Source organism: Mytilus californianus, unplaced genomic scaffold (assembly GCF_021869535.1).
Source record: "Mytilus californianus isolate M0D057914Y unplaced genomic scaffold, xbMytCali1.0.p SCAF_4, whole genome shotgun sequence".
Taxonomy (NCBI): domain Eukaryota; kingdom Metazoa; phylum Mollusca; class Bivalvia; order Mytilida; family Mytilidae; genus Mytilus; species Mytilus californianus.
In genome coordinates this window covers 36,915,491-36,936,495 of record NW_026262690.1, presented here as the reverse complement: position 1 = coordinate 36,936,495, position 21,005 = coordinate 36,915,491, and the positions used below count along the sequence as shown (strand labels likewise).

The following is a 21,005-nucleotide window of genomic DNA, read 5'->3' as shown; positions in this document are numbered from 1 at the left end:
TATTATAAAGACTACAAAATCTAGTTTGGTTGTTTTGTATTTGTTCAAAGCAAAATTTATTCAAAAAGCAATTAATTATAGTTCTGTGACAGAATTGCATTGAATGTCGTTTGATCCAATTGTTTCTTCGGTTTCCAACGTATGCAAATCCACTTTGGAATTCAGTTTTAACTACTTATTCACGTAGTAAATCACAAGCGCTTTGGATTGAAATCAACATAGGCAGAAAATACAATCCGCAGTAATGATTTTCTTCTATTGACAGACTACAATCACAAGCTTTTATTCTTTGCTATAACACTCTTTTATAAATATATTTCATAAATACCTTTTTAGTTTATTCATTAAGTTTCAATACTCTTTGAAAGACCCTTTTCACAGTCACGAAATATACTAAATTGCTCTTTATGAATGAGCTTTATAAAGGTAATTTGAAATAAAGAAATTAAATGTTTGTAACGAACAATATGTTTTGTTTTTTAAGCAATGCGATTTGATAAAAGCCTTTGTGCAATCGTTTCATTATTGTATGTGAAATAAAAGCGACTGCATGGCATAATTTAGACGTTATTTGTTTCTACCATAGTTGTGTTCGTTTATTGTGTTTCCATCTTTTTTCCATTGTTCACACTAACAAATATTCTTTGAGAATATGCAGCCTTCACATGACGTGTTTTTACCATACAAAACTCATTGTACAGGAATCGGGTTACCGATATACACGAAGAGCTGTTTTTGCAGAGTTTCATGTAAAATAGAAATAATTCAAGAAGTTCTACCAAGAGATTAATGATTAAGTCATATGTATCGGCTTCCAATGAAAAATTGATTAATCCATAATGAGGAAATTCAAATTTGGTTGTTGTAGTGTAGGGGAGAAAAGTTTTTAATGCATAAAAAGTTATGCTGCAAGTTTTATTGACAGGGACAGACTACTATTGTCACCAAGAAAGGTAGGATATTTTTTATTTTTAATAAATAACTAGAAAATATGAAAGGATTTGGTATTTATTATCAAGTTCTGTACATGTATTTGTTCACTCACTGCAAAAATAAGAAAAATAAAAAACCAAGCGAATCGAATTTTTATTATACAATGCTATAATTTATATTTGTATATTTTCTGATAAAACTAACATGAGAGGGTTTCTTCAATTCATCTTCCTTTTTTCGTCGTTTTTAACATTTTTAGTCATCGGTGAACAGTATTGGTCCGAAACTCAACCATCGGCGAACAGTATTGGTCCGAAACTCAACGATCCCACCATTGAAGTGGAAAATGGTGAATTTCACTATAGGATAAATAAAATTGAGAATGGAAATGGGGAATGTGTCAAAGAGACAACAACCCGACCATAGAGTAGACAACAGCCGAAGGCCACCAATGTGTCTTCAATGCAGCGAGAAACTCCCGCACCCGGAGGCGTCCTTCAGCTGGCCCCTAAAACATGTTCCTACAGAGGTTGATTAATTAGCATGATGTATAGCGGAAGCCTATGTGACATAGTCGCTACAACGCTTATCTAATTGATAAAAACCTTCATACATTGTGTTACATTATCAATATACTAGTACTATGTTTCTGTTTTTATCCCTAAGTTTTGTAATTAAGCACATCAATATTCAGAAGTCAATTAAGTGTTGTATGATTAAACGCTGTGATAATATCACCATTAACGATAATGTATAGTGGATTATCGAAACGTGTAAAAAAGCGGGATTCCGAGTTAAAAGATAGTAGCGGTTCCCTCGTAACCTCTTTTGAACTTACATGCGGATGATGATAGGTTATATGTGGTTTAAAATACTATTCAATTCTCGACAGTATTTAACACATTTGCAAACACGAACTCTTTATTGGTGGATGATTTACTAAGCCGAATATTGATAAAATGTTTTATATTCGATTTTTGATAAGAGTTCTCTTTTGAAATCAACAAAAGTGAAACCTTTCAACTACTCCGTGTTTCACTGAGATATTACTGTTACATTAAAGTCTACGGGGAAATTTATTATCCATTTGAAAAAGAACTTATTAAATGCATTTAGTCAGAAAATCCACACTCACTGATTCTATTGTAAATCTTGCGAATAAAAACTTTTAAAATTCTCGAGCGAATTGGTGTAAATGGTTAAATGTTATTAAAATGTTCTATCACCGTGTCCAAAAAAACAAAAGCTACCACGCCAAACCCATAGATGCCATAGAATATACAAGAAAGAAAACTTTCAGGTTAACATGTGTAAATTAGCATCAAAATGATCGGGGATTTACTTCATAGATAATTCATTCTTTTTATTTCTGGTAAAAAGACCACACTGAAAGTGAAATGGAATTTAAACAGAGGTAAGTGAATTAAAATCTGCAAACGACTGACATGTTTTTTTTTATGATATTGGTTTTAGCCCGAGTCATGTTTAGGGAACATGATTTGATGATTTAGGGACCGATCTTGTAAAGCACGTATTCAAAGACTTTAATAAGAGTCTGGTTCTGTGTATCTAATATAGAAAATAAGAGGGAGGGCGATGCATAGAGGGTCAGGGGAAAATAATACCTCATCTTTCAACTTAAAAAAAAATTGTGTCGATTTTTTTTAATTTGCTTTCTGAAGTCTTAGGCATTCCTCTTACCATTTTCAGATATACCTTATGATAGCACACAAAACATTTCATAGCGATTTGTCTTCAAGTAGTTCCAGAAAAATAAACACATTTTAATTTTCGTACATTCTGAATGTTATTGTAACAAATAATAAACTTGATTTTTTTTTATATTAGTATTCAGATGTTTGATCTTTGGTGGCCATGTTTTTTGTGGATTCCTTTACACAGGCGCTTGGGACATTTTTTTTAATTTGTTTTGGTTTTATTTTTGTATATTTTCTTTATGTTTTAACTTTTTTTTAACTCATTAAATGTATTCTTGTTCTTATTCGTGAGATACTGCAATCAAAGTTGTTTATATATGCTGTCTCTTTATTCTTATTTTCCACGAAGTTTACAGGGACTGGATATATAAACTGCTGTTATGGTAATGTCTATCCGATATAAGCAGGAATAAATTAAAATATAAAAGAAAATATACCCCCCAAAAATTAAAAAAAAGAAATTTTAAGAAAAGGGGGGTCCATAGCACATTATTGCCATCTGCATCTCGGTTTACTCGTAAGCTGCAGCTGTAAAGCAAGTGTTGCATACCCTTTTCCAATATTTCTGTTTTCTGAACTGTGTGCCAATTTTGAAATATAATGAATAAAGCTTATATACAAACACATATCCGCCAGATATTAACATTGCTACAGATAAATTAAATGGCAACTTTAAATTAATGGAAGAAAACAGTTGCTTGCTAAAAAAAAGATTAAAAAAAAAGAAAGGAGTACAACATTCAGACGGTCGAACCTAGATTTCACTAAATATTTCTGACACTGCAACCCCTTCCTCCAACAGACATCTCTCAATGTCCGCTGCTTAGAAAAAATCAGTTATAAAGAAAGGTGTGGTTTGGCTATTAATGTGCAAGTAGAAGTATATGCAGTCTATTTCTGTTTTTACCACATTCCTTAGACGCAAATAAATATACCTTGCTTTGTTCGGAGATCTTTTGAACAGTTACAACTTTGTAGAATTATGTAAGGAAAATCTAAAATAATTTCTATTCAGAAGTCATTTACACATGTATTTCAAAAGAGTTGATCAATATTTATCTCTTCATTAAAAGTGCATTTTTATTTTCCGGATCTATCAGCAAGATAATTTGAATAGATTCAGACGAAACAATTTAACGGTTGAGATAAAAAAGAAGAAATGTTACCATGATTAACAATATATTATTTACATTTCTATATAATGTGTAATTTATTTCCTTCAAATCACCGTGTGATATGTATATTACTATTGAAATGAAATACGACAGTTGAAATTTTTATCGGTGATTATATCATTGACCGATATGAGAATAATAGGTATGTTAGCATTCAGTGTGTGTGTGTGTGTGTTTGAGAGGGAGAGAGAGAGAGATCAAATATCAGTAGATATTTTTCATGAAAATGTACATTCATATTGGATTTCTCTTTCCTTTCAAAGAGTATAACTGGAGGATTTTTTTTCAAATTGATCAATGTTCGTAGAATTGCCACGTTTAACTCATAAACCAGTAAAATAAGTTCTAAAAACGATCAACACCCAGTGCTTATTTTTCTCTAGATTTGGTTTGATTTACATTTATATAAAATAGTTATATAGGATTAGGCTTGCATCTGTGAAACCTTTCGTCAAAATATTTTTATAATTGTTCGGACAGTCAGTTAATAAGCTATCGTGATCAAACAGCCGATATTGGGATTTCACGATTTCTTATTATTTTAAACAAAGCTTGCACTACTAGTCATTGGACTTCAAGCGACATAAACCAGTCATTTGAAAATATTGTTGCGAAAGATAAAGAGCGATGTTCAAAATCTTCTTATGTTTTTTTTAAATAAATGCTTTATTTTTTTACCTTCTGACAATACTTGATGCAACAACCAAAATTTAAAGAAAAGATACCAGACAGCTGGCCTACAAATGATCTTACATTTTAATGGACCAATCTGAACAATGTTATTCTCTTTTCTCTTAAAATGACTCTGAAGAAATAACAATGCAGTGGATTTAAACAAGACTACTATTTTGCTATTATATGCAGATTTTACAGATTGGAAACCCCAAGGGTTGTCTGGGGTCTATAAATATCATGATGTTCCCTGGAATTGTCTCACACTGAAGTAAGACCCTTGCTAAAGCAAGGCGTCCGTTTGTCTCTGCGGGATGTATAAATATACACAACTTGGTGTAGGGTGAGTGGCACGCTCTTTCTACGTTAACAAATCCTTGCAACAATTTGAGGTGTCCAAACGTGGTTTGTTGCAAGGCAAACATATCCTCATTTTCCAGTGTCAGTCCAAGTTTTCTCAGGAGACCTTCTTTGTAGAACCTACCGATTGAATATTGTATTTAGTGTCATTTTTTCTTGCCCTGAATATCAATGAAATAAAAGTGCAATGGTTTTCAAAGTTATTATTATATAAACTAATATTTTTCCATGATAATGATGATGATGATGGATGGCTGCTTAACGTCCAGCGGCAAATTTTAATATGCATATTCAGGACGATAACATGTGAATATAATATGAATAGTAACCCTACTTTGTACTAGACCGACGAATTCAGCCCGGATTTTTAACGTGCTAGTTCACAAGGTAACAGTCCACAGAATGACATGTCACCTTACCTGGACACATTATTCTGACTCCAAGCCGACCAGTCTTTACTCTTACTCCTTAGTGCTTAGCGGAGAAGCAGCAAATACCAATTTTAAAGTATTTGGTTTGACTCGCCGAGGTTCGAACCCACGACCTCCCGCACTCGAGGCGAACACGCTACCACGAGACCACCGAGGCGGTTTTTCATGATGAAGTGACATTACGAAACCTTAGGAGACTTACTATGCTCTCTGCACGTTTAGGAACCCTCGCAACAACTATATATGCAGGATCCGAGGGTGACCTTCGCAATGCAAATTTCTGTCTCTATCAAACATACCTTAATTTTCCTGGATAAGCCCAAATTTCTCGCCTTTCACTAATGATTCTAATTCTAAAACTTTCTAGACAGTTTTAAAATGAACTGTAGGAACATTGTTGTACAGCACAGTTAGCTGTTGTGACATTTTAAAAGCTGTTGTTGTTCTACATAAAAGAGGCGCGAAAGATTCCAGAGGGACATTCAAACTCATAAGTCGAAAATAAACTGACAACGCCGTGACTAAAAAAGAAAAAGATCAACAGACAAACAATAGTACACAAAATACAACATATCAAACTAAAGACTGAGCAACACCAACCCCACCAAAAACTGGGGGTAATCTCAGGTGCTCAGGTAGGGTAAGCAGATCCAGCTCCACATGTGGCACCCGTCGTGTACATGTGTATTGACAATAGAATTCCATTGCCTCCAAGAAATGGTCATAAAGAGATCATGGAAACATTGGGGGGCAGCAATATTTTTCGTATCAAAATGACGGGTGCAGTTATTCGTACCCTTCTTATTTCTTTTTATCACTTTGTGTGGGTATTACATTTCGATTCTTCATATATTCTGATACATGGATGATTGTCTCACTGACAAATAACGAATAACAAAACTCTATCATTTACTTTTGTCTCGAACTTCGATTTATAAAGCGTATTGTGGAAACTTACAGTTTACATAGGAAGTATGGTAAACTATTTATAAAAATGATAATTGTATGATTATTTATCTTCGTGCATATATCCCATGTCTTCTTAATATAATTCGTCGCCTAATTTGATAACTTGCTGAATAAAATTCCCCTATGCTTATTTACTTCGGACTGCAGAATATGAATTTCGGGTTCAGAAATATTGAGACTTCTTTTCAAACTCATGCTGATTAAATACATGTAATGAAATGGAGTGGACCTTAGGACAAAACTAGGACGATAATAGCCTCTTACAAAGTTTTATGACACTTTAGTTTAGTTGTATGAATTTTATTTAACATTTAATAGTATATGATAAATTCTTAAATATATTTGATGTATTTTAGTATACATGTAAAGGGGGGAGGTCGCATCTTTTATAAAAAAAAAAATAAACGCAAAATAAAGTTTTAGCGTAATACTAATAGATTGATTCTCTGCATATTTTTTATTAATTAAATAAATGTGTAAGGATAGTCTTATGGGATGGTCATAGGACACTCCTAAGATAGCTTTGTTTTACATCCCAAGACCTTCTCAGACACGTCATAAGACCATTCAAGGATACTTTCACTGACATGGCCCATGGTTTTCAAATTATTTGCACAAATGTAATTGAACGCGCTTTTCGTTTATATAAGACTCATCATTAGCTAAGTCTTTTTTGAGTTTTTACATGATTAGTTAGCAATTATTTGTGTTTCTTCTGTCGAAACATGACCTTGAATCATTTACGTCGCCAACTCACCCCCACTAAAAAAAATAAAAATAAAAAGGAAATAAAGAATTAGCGAAAAGTAAATAAAAGAAAAAAACAAATGAATAAAAACTGAACCAAATTGAGCTCAATATATAATCTACTCTAAATACAAAATACCATAGCAACCATAAACACCAAATGTACGTATGTTTGTACATATACATTTATCTGCAATTAATAAACAAACACATTGTAAACACCAAGGCGTGCCATCGGATGGCGTCTTCAAAATTACAAACATGTAGATTTGAAAATATTTTGAATAGAAGCTTTTAGCCATTTGCTTTAAATGTACGCAATTTTTATGAAATACAATTAAATGAACTACTATTACACGATAATTTTTCTCCCATGTTTTATCGTTATGTTCTATTGTAAACGACCGAGAATTCTTAACAGTCAGTGATTTTCAACAAAAAAGGTTTTTACATTGCATTTTGAAAGAAAACTTATAAGGATTTCGATACAAGTAAGAAATGAAAAGAAACTAGTTTTGCCTATGTTATCTCTTATAGTATCTTAATGGAAAAGTTAAATTTAATTTACATCTAAATTTTCGATGAATTAATTCGAGAAGTAACTACCTACTCAAGTCTTATACAAAAGACTCTTTATACGGACAGAGTAAGTCCACGGTGAAAGAAAAAGGATTAAATTTTCCCGTATAATAACCTATTTACAAAATCATTTGAGATTTATCAAAGCTATTGTGTAAGATTTCTAAAGAATTGATACAAATTGCTTTAAAGACATGTTTTGCTTTATTGAAAGTCGCTTTTGATAACTGGTAGGATGTTTTGAAATGATTTTTTAGTGACGCGATAATGGTAAGTTTTTATCTAACATATTTATATATATAATTCTTTTGACAGTTACTGCTAATTTTCATATTGGTAAATTCCTGTATATACCGGGTATTCTCAAGACAGTCTTGACATTTTTTTTTATTGAAATTTATCAAAAGTTCTCAATGTATACAATTGAATTCATTCTTTATTCAGCACGATAATTGAGATAACGAATATATCATTTTGTGTGTGGAATGTTACTTGATATTAAAGAATGCAAACGTAATTAAAAGGTTTTATATGTATAGATAAATATACACTAAAGTCGCTTAGCATATGGTACATAGGGAAAATTGAGTGATGACACATCATATATTTTTCGATGTGACAGAACGTCCATATTTTGTCCTACATTGAATAACATTGGTTTAGCAAAGCTTCACCAACCTAAATATTCGTATACGTCACTCACATGGACTTGGGTCATGGACCCCCCTTTTTTTCAAAGATTTTTTTTTTTTAAATATTGTTCAAGTAAAAGTTCAGAAGGTTCCCCAGTATTTTACAAGGACGAAAATAATAAAAAATATACGATAAACCTTACGAATTTTTAGGACTTAATAATTTATGCATTGAATTCAGAGTCTGCGGTGCGTGTAGTCAAACTTTCGTTTGGCTTCTACCTATGTATAAGAAATGGACCTAAGAAAAGTTCAGCTACTGAGGAGTGAAGTTTGAATTGGAAGAAAATTCAAATTAAAAAATCTTAACACTTAGGAGTCCATGTCCTAAGCGTATGTTGTCTATGTTGCTAAAAAAGGAGATCCCTGCCCTAAGCGCATGTTGTTTATGTCGCTAAATTCAGTCATTGGGAAGCTTAGAAAACAACCTCTTCGTCAAATTCACTCAGTTTCCAATATAGTTGTAACGAAACAATCTAGATTAACATATTCCACCATAATGCGCGCAGGTCAAAAGTTCAGACAATATATAAAAAAGAAGCGTCAAGAACACGTATAAAAATACTTTTTACAAGCAGCACGTAAATCTTCTGATATCTTTGGAATTTCAAAGTCTGTAGAGTAATTTTCTAACAAGATTTGAGATTACTCCATGTTTCGAATTCATAAGGAACGTCAGTTTTATATATTTTGACCATTCAGACGGATTAGTTGATCTTTATATAACTCTCTTAATACAATGAATATGTTTATATACCTTTCCTACATGCATTTATAGTCATTTGGTTTTATAAAGATAATTAAGTTCTTTTCCTAAAAGTGATTAATTGTCAAATAATGGAATATTTTCATTTTCAATATCCCAGCGGATCTCATTGGTTTCTCCTGCATTCACGGAAATACTGTATCATATATGATTTGATCGAATTAAAACAAACCCGCCAATGATACTCGAAACACACATGTAGCAAACGCATTCACATGAAATATCGTTGATGTGCCAATGAATGATATCTAACCAACAAGGACAAACGATTTTTTAAACACAACCCTATATACATCTCACAAAACGAGGAGATTCTATACACTAAATACAGCTCACATAAACGGATTTTTCTTAAGAGTCCTAACGGATCGCACAAATTCACGGATCCTTACGGTTTGGCAACTATTGCGACCGATTTAAGTTGTTACGAGGTATTACGGGCTATTTACAGTTTGTCACGGATAAGTACGCGTTATTACGATGTATTTACGGCAAAATTCTACGATTTGTGACCAGTTGTCAAAGATAACTACGAGAAACTCACGGGCAATTTACGAACATCTTACGGATTGTTACGAGTATATTACGGAATATTACTTTTCATTGAAGCTTTTACGTGTAAGTTACGACCTGTTTACGTGTTGGTACGAGTCCTACGATTTTTCATCTTTCATACCTATCCCCAAACCGTAAACAATACGTAAAAATACGTACACTTATACGTATATATTCGTAAAGTACTCGTAACTACACGTAAAGTGCTCATATTAACTCGTAACAATCCGAAAAGCCATCGTAACACGACCCGAATGAAATCGTAAACAACACGTAGGCACTCGTAATAATCTGTAAACAAATCGTAAAAGAAAATTGTTACGAGTCATTCACGGATTCTTGTGAGCAGTTAACGGATGATTTCGTATTGTTGCGAGCAGTTTACGATACTTACGGAGTTATTTACGGACAAATCCATCCGTGGACAAACGCAAGACGATTTTTGAATCCTTAAGAGTGTCTGCGAGTTGTGACGACTTATTTACGGATATCAGCGAGTTATTTACGGATGTTTGCGACTGACTACGAGATGGCAATCTTTAGGGAATCGTAAGAAAAATCCGTGTATGTTAAGGGGGCACAAGTGATTTGATCCCTTGATACTAATATTCTGGAGAACGTCTTATGTACATTCATCTCAATACAAATCCATCTGTTATACCCTTGTAAAATTTTATCGATGTTTTCTTCAGACATTTTTATTGAAGTTAAAACTACATTTGTAAGTATTGGGTTTACTATAAATTTATCCTGGTCATGGATATGTATGAAATACTGGACGCTCACCAATCACTTAATTTTTCGGCTTCTTTGTAATTATATGTTTTTTTATTCAGTTTCTGATGAGTTTTCTTCAGGAAACTCTGTTCTCATCCTGCAACTGTTTGCTATTCGGGATTAAAAGCAAATTTTATATCTTAATAGCTGAAATCTGTTAAAAAAAGAAATTGAAGACGTTGAATTTATTTCACGCTTGTAAAATTTGATCTCTTCTAACTTTTATTGTAAAATTTGAATTTTTATAATCCTACAAAAAGTATCCCTTTTCCTTATGTATCAGATACAGAAATTTAACAAAAGTTTCCCTTGCATCAAATTCTTTTGTATTTCGGGCGATTGTATACTTCTTTTGTATCATTGAATGCATTCGTTTTCAATAGAGTCAGTTTATTATTGTTATGAATGAAAGGAACACTTAAATTTACTAACAATAGGAAAGGATTCTTTACCCGGTCATTACGAAACTTTGGATACAATGTCGTATGTTTTATTTTCAATCTTGATGAAAAGAAAAGAAAATTGATCCCTTCCAGCATGCCTCTCCTTTATATTGTGTTGGTCGCGCGTTATATCTACACGAACACTTTTCATAGTAGATGTTAAAATAGGTAAAGAAACAACTATGTTTTCACTGAGATTTTCAATTTCGTTTTTTTTAAGTTTGCAAGGTGAAGGTGAAAAGGGATGGGGCAGAGGGCGCTGAAAGTAAGATTAATGTTCGATTTATCTTGCACTCGCTCGTCTGTAGTATAACTTTTTATGCTTAAAATATGGTTAATAACGTAATTATACGTTAAATGTCTTCTATATTTCAAATAGGTTCTGATCGTACAAAGTGGTCTACTGTAGATGTTTGTGACCTAATTGGATTAAACGATTGACATTTGGTTTTCTTCTATTTTAGGAGTTATTATTTCAATTGGATTTTAAAGTATGGATTTACTTCATCAGTTCTTTATGGAATAAATAGATTACCGAAGATGAATTATGAAATATTAATTTGAAGTGATGCATGAGTGATGATAAGAGGAATTTATTCAAAATTAGCTTAAAATTGATGTGAAATTTTATTCAAAGGATGTAACATTTAAATGGAAGTCTTCAAACGTCTGATACAAGGTAAGTTTTTCTTTGTTAATATGTGAAACTTGTTAAAAGCATAATTTGAAAAAGTTACTTGGTTTATTTTGTTGAATTACTAAGATCAACAACAATCATATCTAATGATTTCTCTCGTTTTTATATGTATAACACTGAATGTCTGGTAGAATTGCTAGCCTGTGTCAAGTACAGTATATTTGTTTTAATTCCTCCTCCCTTGAGTTAAGAGAAACGGAGAGTCAATACTAGATGCTTTAAATTAAAATAAACACATCGTCATTGTCAAAAATTCTCGTGATGTTGTAAGTAGCAGATTTCCTCAAGAAAACTAACAAATTTGTATCATGGCCCCGGATCATGGCTATAAATTTTGTTTGCTAATTTGCTGTATTGTTGTAAATTTAAATGAAATGAATGCTTACACACCCTGGTATTTTCTGAATTGGTGTCTCTGATTTTAGTTAATTATGCAAACGTTTTTCCTTTTTCCTGAAAATCAATAGTGTGCAAAATTTTCAGTATTTCTGTTTAAGATTAAGCTTTTTCACTACCTCAGGGCAAAACATTTAAGGACAATATCATTCACAGTTCTATAGACAGGAAAGCATCTATTCATTAGCTTTTGTATGAAAGGCATTCCTTCTGTAACAATACATGAAAGTTAAACATAATTATTGTAAACATGTGATGGATGTTTAAGTGAGCGGAAAAAGAATTAAACTTCAAACTTCTATAAAGTGTCTTTTTATCTAAAATAAATATATGTAACAATTGAGAATGATATATGTAACAATTGAGAATGATATATGTAACTATTGAGAATGATATATGTAACAATTGAGAATGATATATGTAACAATTGAGAATGATAGTAAAAAAGGAAAATAAAAACAATATCGGTTGTCCTTGGCACAGTTGGTGTTCGCTAGAAAAAAAACAATGAAGGCTTCACTTTTCACAGTTGGTGTCCGCTAATAAAAAAAAAATGCCGGCTGTCCTTGATAAAGTTGGTGTCCTGCTTAAAAAAAATGCCGGTTGTCCTTGAAACAGTTGGTGTCCGCTAGAAAAAAACAATGCTGTCCTTGTCACAGTTTGTGTCCGCTAGCAAAAAAAAAAACAACGCTGTCCTTGTCACAGTTAGTGTCCGCTAGTAAAAAACAACGCTGTCCTTGTCACAGTTGGTGTCCGCTAGTAAAAAACAACCCTGTCCTTGTCACAGTTGGTGTCCTCTAAAAAAAGACGCTGTCCTTGTCAAAGTTTGTGTTCGTTAGTAAAAAAAAGTACAATATGTGTTCCTTGGCCAAAATCAGATCCTCTTAAGACCAAATCTTTTGAAAGCCAAAAATAGTAAACGTTTAAGACCATAAACACGGAAAGTGGCCAAACAAAACAGCTTAAAAGTTATCAAAAATACTTGGCTTATAATTTGGTACGCCATACGATCTTTTTGTCTACATAATCAGCTTGCAGTAACTGCGAGTACTCACAGATCTGTATTTTGTGTCTTTTGTGTTTTTGTTAGTTGTATTTTGCTTTCTATCGATCTGATAAGTTGAGCTTTTTTAGTTTGTTCTTATGTTGTGGTGTTACACCACTGTCCCTGGTTAGGGGAGGGTTGGCGCGCCCGCAAACATATTTAACACAACCACATTCTGTATGTGCCTGTCCCAAGTCAAGAGCCTGTATTTCAGTAGTTGTCGTTTGTTGCTGAATATCATATTTGTTTTTCGTTTATTGTTTTGTACATAAATCAGGTCGATTGTTTTCTCGTTCTATGGTTTTACATTTGTCATTTCATGGTCTTTATAGCTTACTATGCTGTATGGCTTTTGCTCATTGATGAAGGTCGTATACGGTAAAAAAAAAAGTCGCTAACCTTCTACGTCATTTGGTCTCTGGTGGAGAGTTGTCTCATTGGCAATCATATCATATCTTATTTTTTAATCATCAGTGGCACTCGATAAAACCTTATAAGCTCAAGTTTGCACAAGGGAGCTTCAACCTTAGTTTTTGTGTTTCCCACTACAATACTTTTGTGCTAAAATGGAGGATTAAAACCTACTAGCCTTATAAACTATTTTCCATGTACATGTTGGTATGCAGGGCTGTTTTCTGCTCTTTGGTCGGGTTGTTGTCTCTTTGACACATTCTCCGTTTCCATTCTCAATTCTATAAGATAAAGATTTTGGTGCTTAACTTTAATTCAACTTAAATAAAATCCACACTATTATTAAAATCTTAATGCAATTCATTGCAAATTGATGGTAATATTTTTTATAACTGGACAGGATTTCAAAATTATCCAGTTGAACTTACTGCATGCAAATGATCCCATATGATTTGTATATTTGATCTAAGATTTAGATCTGTATATCTTTTGGACACATGTACTTTCTAATTAAATACTGATACTGTTCTTTGTATATCTAGCTTATAGACAACCTCACAGTAATGATCAGTATATTACAAAACATGCTTTATATTCCAAACTTAAAAAATACTTCTTAAGAGTGTATCGACCAGTTGGTCTTTTGAACGGTTCAATCAAAAGTGAAACGGTCTAACAACGGACGGAATGTTGAATGAAAGGTGATGACCAAACATGAATAAAAGGAGGTATACGGAGACAGCTACTCATTACTTTTGATCAGAACGTTTTCTTGTAAGAGGATGTGGGTGGGGATTACAGAACAGAGAATAATGGTAACGAAAAAGAATAGATAAATTGGTCCAAAAGAAACAAAAAATAGAAAAAATGGTCCAAAAATGGTCCAAAAAAATAAGGAATAGAGAACAATGGACTGCTAAAATATAAACCATAGATAATAATAGGCAAACGAAATAAAGGATAGATAAAATTAGCCTTAAAAATTAAAGGAATACAGAAATAAAGATCCTCGGCGGAGGACGTGCAAAACATTAACGAGTTCAAATTTCCAACGACATACAGATATAGAAAAACTAGGAGACATTAAGGGGCCAATCTACGGTCTTTAATAATGTAAAGAATATGTACTATGCAGGAAACAGGTTTACTATAAATCTGTATAATTAATAGAAAAATTAGGAGATGTGGTAGGATTCAGTGCCTCTTATCCACCCAGACTACACGGTAAAGATGTAAACAACTGCTGGTAACCGTACCGTCTTCAACAAATAGCAACACCAATTTCGTCTTGTAAGAATAGCACAATGCAACTTGAGATCGTGAAATAGTGGAACTGATCTCAAGCGGGTCGTTTTACCGGTTTTTATTCCCTAGAAACGGGGGCATTAACTAACCTGACTCAAAAGTCTATAAAACCGACATATTTTATTAGCTAAGAAAAGAATTAAAGTCGGTGCTGGTCTCATTTCTTACAGAATTAACTATTTGATCTAAACGTCTTTATAGTGATATTAAGCGGATCTTGCTGTAAGGTGTTGTAGTGTAAACCCTGTCGTCAACTTCCAATAGGAATAAACGTAATAAAAGTGTTATTTATATATATTTCATTTGAATTTTTCTCAGGTTAAAAGATAAAAAGTTACGTTTCCGGTTAACCTACCGTCACCACTCCCTCGTTCTATCCCCAAATCAATTTCTTTTATTGCTTATTGTGAATAAAAATTGTCTGTAACCGACCTTCGAAAGCGGATCTATTTATACTATTATTTTTTTTCCTTTCCTAATCATAGGTCTCATTACAAGCATATATCAATCAAGTAAAAGATACAGACACTGCAATATAATTATGATTACCAGTACTAGTATTAATACATATTACCAGCAATAATGGTCTATCTATAATTGTGATCTTTCGCTATAAAATGTTTGAAATTCCTATGATTACTTTTACTTTGTGTGCAACACCTGGCGACACCAACAAAATGATACCAGGATAGTCATTTACAATAGGAATACATTCATAAATGTAAACTTTAAGTTGATGCCATCCTATATAAAAATAGATAGTCGATGAGAAAACTATGATTCACCAGTGACGATGATGCTAACATATGGCCCTCAACAATGACCAAAACCAATACCGTATGGTAAGCTATAAAAGACTCCGGCTTGACCAAATGTGAAACAATTCAAAAGAGAAAAACCAACGGTACGATTTATGCTAAAACGAAAAACAAATATGGCAGATGGCAATAAAACAAGAACCAATGAATTACAGGTTCATGACTTGGGACGGGAACATATACTATGTGGCAAGGTAAACATGTTTGTGGGTGCCCCCCCCCCCCCCCCCCCCCCCGAAATCTGGAACAACACAACACGAAAACAAACTGTAAAACTAAGTTTGAAAGCGCTTGACTCATCAGATTAGCACAAAGCACACATCAAAGAAATAACCAACAAAAAGACGAAAGACACATAACCGATCTATCAGTATTCGCAATTACTGAAAGCTAGCTCAATGCCAATTTAACAAATAAATGAACCATGCTAACAAATACTGAAATATCAATCAGTACACATCCAACAGATTTAGTGTAAAGACGTCATAAGCAGTCTGAGATAGGCGTGATCTTGTGCAATTCCAACATATAGGTATCGACAGAATGTAGGACCATTAGTGGGCATAACTGTAGTATAGCAATACATATTTACATATGATTTATGTTAAATTACTTAATAGAGCTATTCGAATTATATTCTTTTTTAGCCAAATTCGACGATTCAGTTAAAATAGAAAACATTCCGACCTACTGTACCTATTTTCAGATTTGTAACTGAAGTACAACATACTTTATAACTTTTCTTTTCTTAAAAAAACCCACTTACAGTTCCCAATGGAGAAGGTGTCTGTTTTGACAATATTAAGGCCTGGGACTCATCGAAACTACTTGACTATTGCAGTTTGATCAAATGCTGTATATGTAGTTTTAATTTTTCGTTAAGTCGTGTTCGGAAAGAATGCACAGTTTGAAATAGTTAGTATGAAATATCTGTTGCTTCAGAAAGAATTCAACAAAGGCCATTCATTGAGTATTTTTATTAACAAATATACGGAACGTTTGATCAAAATTAAGACTGTAGTTCTTTTTATCAGCTATATTATGATCTAATACCCTGGAACATTAATATTTTTATACAATTTTTATCTGTTGATATCTGTATAGAATTCTGATATAAAAATTACAAAAGCTAGCGGCACGTATTCAGAACGAATAACAATACATCCGTATTAATTTTATGAGGGAATAACAAAAATGATTGAAGTAAACACAAACACGCGCCTTGTTAAATATTACATGGGATACGATTATACAAAAAGTTAATATAGCGAGCTATTGACTGGCCTTATTGTATTCTCTTATTTTCCCCTTTGAATAACATATTGCCTCGTTTGAATGTTTTGTGTATCATATTTCTTATGTTAAAGAATGTCATTTTATATCAATAGATTTAATTCAATCTGCATACATTGCCTGTATACATGGAAAGAAAAGGTCTTAAGTTTATAATAAAGAAACTAAAGAGTCTAAAATCCTATTCAACGTGCTTTATAATTGTCCTTTTATGTTCAGGCCTTAAAGGACGAAAAACACAATACACCGATCATAAATAAACCTGACTAGCGATATATTTATTTCTGATATGAAAATGTTAAACTGCGACTTGATGACTGGTTATTTTAAAGGAAACAAAACCTTTCGTTTTTGTGTTGAAAACATTTTGAATTCTCTTTTTTCTTCTTTGAAAGAAGTCATACGATAGGGCCCATTGGTAGCTGAAACGATTGAAACTTACATGAAAAGAACATTGTAACAACTTTGGCATAGCTCTGCAAAGACTGAAAAGAGACTCGTTTACAAGGCGGATTTTATCTTGATCGCTGATAGTTACTTTTATGTCAAGATGAAAAGTTATAATAGCATTCAACTACATGCATAAAAGGTTTTACCATGTGGGATATAATGATATCCAATCATAATTTGAATTGGTAGTAAAACTCCATTTAGTTTGGAGAGACAGTGCTTGTAATGGGGATTTCTGTAAATATAAAATCCAGGAATAGTGTTGGAAATAGCTAAAAGGAAAGCAAAAATGTGTCTTAAGTTGGATTCATTGGAAAATTAATTTCGTTGAAAGGATTTATGTTCAACACAGCATGAAGGTATGGTAATTTGTTAATCTCTTTTAAGATACTCCCTCTTTTGTCTTGTATACATGTATATAAAATGTACTTCGCTTTAAATACAGAAAATGTAAGAGTTTAATGAAATAGAAATGCCTATCTTATATAAAAAAAATATACATCTTTAATAAAGTTTGAAATATGTTGTTGGATGCCACAGTATTTGACTTTATAAAATAAGATTTGTTTATTATCAAATTAAAATATAAAGAGAATCAGTACAACCAAGATTATTTTATGTCTGAACAAGGAAATCACATAATGAACTTAAATTTCATTGTCCATTTTTTTCCCTCAAACAAAGATGTAGTCTGAATGAACGTAAAGTGAATACCAATGCACATCAGTCTAAACCATGAATTCAACATTAAGCAAATGCGACGTTTACTTGGATCCGGTAACATTGTCTACTTTGATCCTGGTAACATTGTCTTTGGCCAAAAAGCTTAAATTCCGTAGACGTTTATGTCTTCCAAATGCAGCATTTTGTTAAAAGAAATATGGGGATGTTTAAACCCCGCAAATATTTTTATAAAAGTTTTTAGGGGGTATATAGAATTCCCCATGTCCGTCCGTCTGTCCGTATTTCTATTGGTCTGCCCATTTACATTTTAAGCGCAACTCGTCTTTAACGGTTAGACAGATATTGATATAACTTTACACAGTTGTAAAACACTAGGCCTGTCTGAGGATATCCAAAATGTTATAGGGGAGATTATCGAATTTACTTTCTTCAACATTGGAGTATTGTAATATGAGGTTATTATCCCTGGTAAACTGAATTTCGTAAAGCGGTTAGTCAGATATTGATGATTTTTACATATAGTTGTAGAGCACCACTTGAGGATGTGCATAAAGGAATCCAATCCCAGTTCAACATGTCATAGGGGAGCTAATATTGAATTTAATAACATCTAGTAAGAGCCACTCCTAAACGGCTAGCCGTAAAAAAAAGTTTTGTTGTTTAAATTTTACACAGTTGTTACGCTACCTGAGAATGTGTATAAAGGAGCACAATTCTGATTTCACATTTCTGAAAGGATAGATAAATAATCGAACTTTTATGCATGTTGGTAATAGTCTGTCGATAGCCAGATGATGTGCATAAAGGAATTTTATGCATGGCATACATGTTAAAGGAGACTTTGTCTCGTTGAAGACTATAAAAATGTTTTTGCTACGTATACTTTTTAAAAAAAATCATAGCCTTGTAGTGCCTCCGAAGCGCTTTTCTTGATTTATCTTTATCAAGAACGCTCAAATCCAAAATATTTGAAAACAAAAGCTATTAAAATATTTCGAGAGGTAAAGTTGCCAAGAAAATACGATAAATAAAAATGTTATTTCAATGCAGGCATGATATCACTATGACGTCATAAATATGTCAGAAGGATTTTTTGTATAAAAGGATGATTTAGATGCTTCATTTTTTTTTTGACAGCGTATACGACGTATTGAACTATTGATTTTAATCATAGGAACACCATCAATGGAAGTCGCATCCATTTTTGATAAGATATAAAGTAGTTTTTAAATTTTAAATCGTGTGCAGCAGATTCATGTCTGCTATAACGATTGCCACAACAATGCAATGGATTTTCCAATCGTGTACAGCAGACTTTTATCTGTCTACAATACCGATATCCAATAAGAGGTTGTGATATTCCTGTATTGCAAAGTAAGAAACACGCTTCTGTATTTTTACAAGGACACCATTGTTACATTGACTATCATAAACACAGAACTGTAAAACATGCTACGAGCTGTTTCATAATACATTATACAATTATAGCCTTTGTTTGAGGTCAATACGAGGATATACCGACCTGAAAGACGTATATCGACTGAAGACGAAGTCTGAGGTCGATATACTTCTTCAGGTCGATAAATCCTCTTATCGACCTCATACAAAGGCTATTATTGTCATTATTATTGTCAGTACGCCTGAAATAGAGAAGAAACTCATTTGATTGGTTGTTATGATTGTGTCACAAAATATTTAGTTTAGATTTCTATTTTAGATATCTTTAAAGTAACTTAGCAATATCATTTTTCTGTCCGTCGTTTTCAGTCTACATTTGAAAATGCAGTTGAACATGTGACTCATTTTGAACAGATCAAAGTTTGGTAGAATATACAAAATAATAATATTAGTCAATTCGGACTGTGGGTTATAAAATTGCAGTTTCTAGCATTGTTTCATGTCCATACGCAACAACTGATTGGCCATCTTCCGAAATCTCACAGTCATTTCTAAAATCTATTCATCATGCAGGCATTGCATATTTATTTTGAGGTAACTAGAATAAAGGTCGAGTTCACAGAAGCTTAAAGTAGACCTAACTTTCTGAAAAGTCTTGACAAATTTTGGTGAGGTCATTAGCATCTTATGGATAGAACTGTTAACAGAACAAAATGATCAACAGTACAAGATCTTCAAAGCGACCAAATGATTAAACCATCAAATAGTTACCGCCTTTAAGTAACATTTTAATAACAATTATAGGTTTACTTATTATCTTGAAAACATTTTAGATAGACAGAAACTGTAAACAGTATCTAAAGTTTCTCATGAGCCTGAATCTATAATCTAGCACCAAAGTAGACACTTGTGAAACACAATTATATGATTTTAGAGCTACTGTCTATTCTGGTCTGAGAGTTAAAATAAAATATTTGTAATAACACAAATTTTCTCTATAAGACCCCCTTTGAAATCATTTTTCAAAGGTGCATGCCATTTATTTTACAAATTGCAGAAGTGCGGTCCAAATCGGAAGGCACTCCATGTGAAAAATTTCAAATCAAATAGATGAAGTTATGTTTGTTGCTTGTAAGACATAATCAACATTGTTTTAGAATTACACATTCCAAGGACGGATGGTGACCACGATTGGTGCTAGTGAGCCTTGCAGTGTCAGATAAGACATTTTAAAGCATTTTCTCTAATACTCAACAAAAAAATCATGTATTCAAGTTTACAACCCCCCCCCCCCCCCCCAAAAAAAAAAAAAAGTTATAAAATCGTCCTTCTAGGACTTAATATCGATTTGGTCATTGTTGATTTTATTTATGTTGACTTATATGCTGATCATTTAAGATGTGTGTAGTTTTTTCTATCTACTATAGATGACTTGTTTAGTCGATAAAATCACTTTCTATCTATCTATCATAATTTTCAAGATAATTGCAAAAGTCTCAAAACAAAATGGTGAAAATTGTCAATTAAGGTCAATGACTTCTACAAGCACATATAGAATATGGGGAGGTTAAACATGTTTGTGAGCGCTCTGTCGCCCATTTGACCTGGGACAGTGGTGTAAACCGTAAAAATCAGTTGGAAATGGCTTGACAAATCAGATCGGCACGAAGCATAACAGTTTTCAAGATGAA

General features: G+C 32.8%; 1 long non-coding RNA gene across 7 annotated transcripts in view; it reads left to right on the top strand.

Moving 5' to 3' along the window:
- The first annotated feature begins 542 nt into the window (after window positions 1–542).
- LOC127737986 (uncharacterized) overlaps window positions 543–21,005 on the top strand; it is a 113,433-nt gene continuing 92,970 nt past the window's right edge. For 2 of the 7 annotated variants that reach the window (XR_007999905.1, XR_007999901.1), the window contains exons 1-3: window positions 543–953; window positions 11,282–11,496; window positions 17,178–17,591. This is a non-coding gene — a long non-coding RNA (uncharacterized LOC127737986). Of the gene's footprint in view, window positions 954–2,313; window positions 2,348–7,639; window positions 7,855–10,967; window positions 10,986–11,281; window positions 11,497–17,177; window positions 17,592–21,005 lie in introns of those variants that run through there. The other 5 variants (XR_007999902.1, XR_007999899.1, XR_007999904.1 and 2 more) reach the window with 5 other exon arrangements.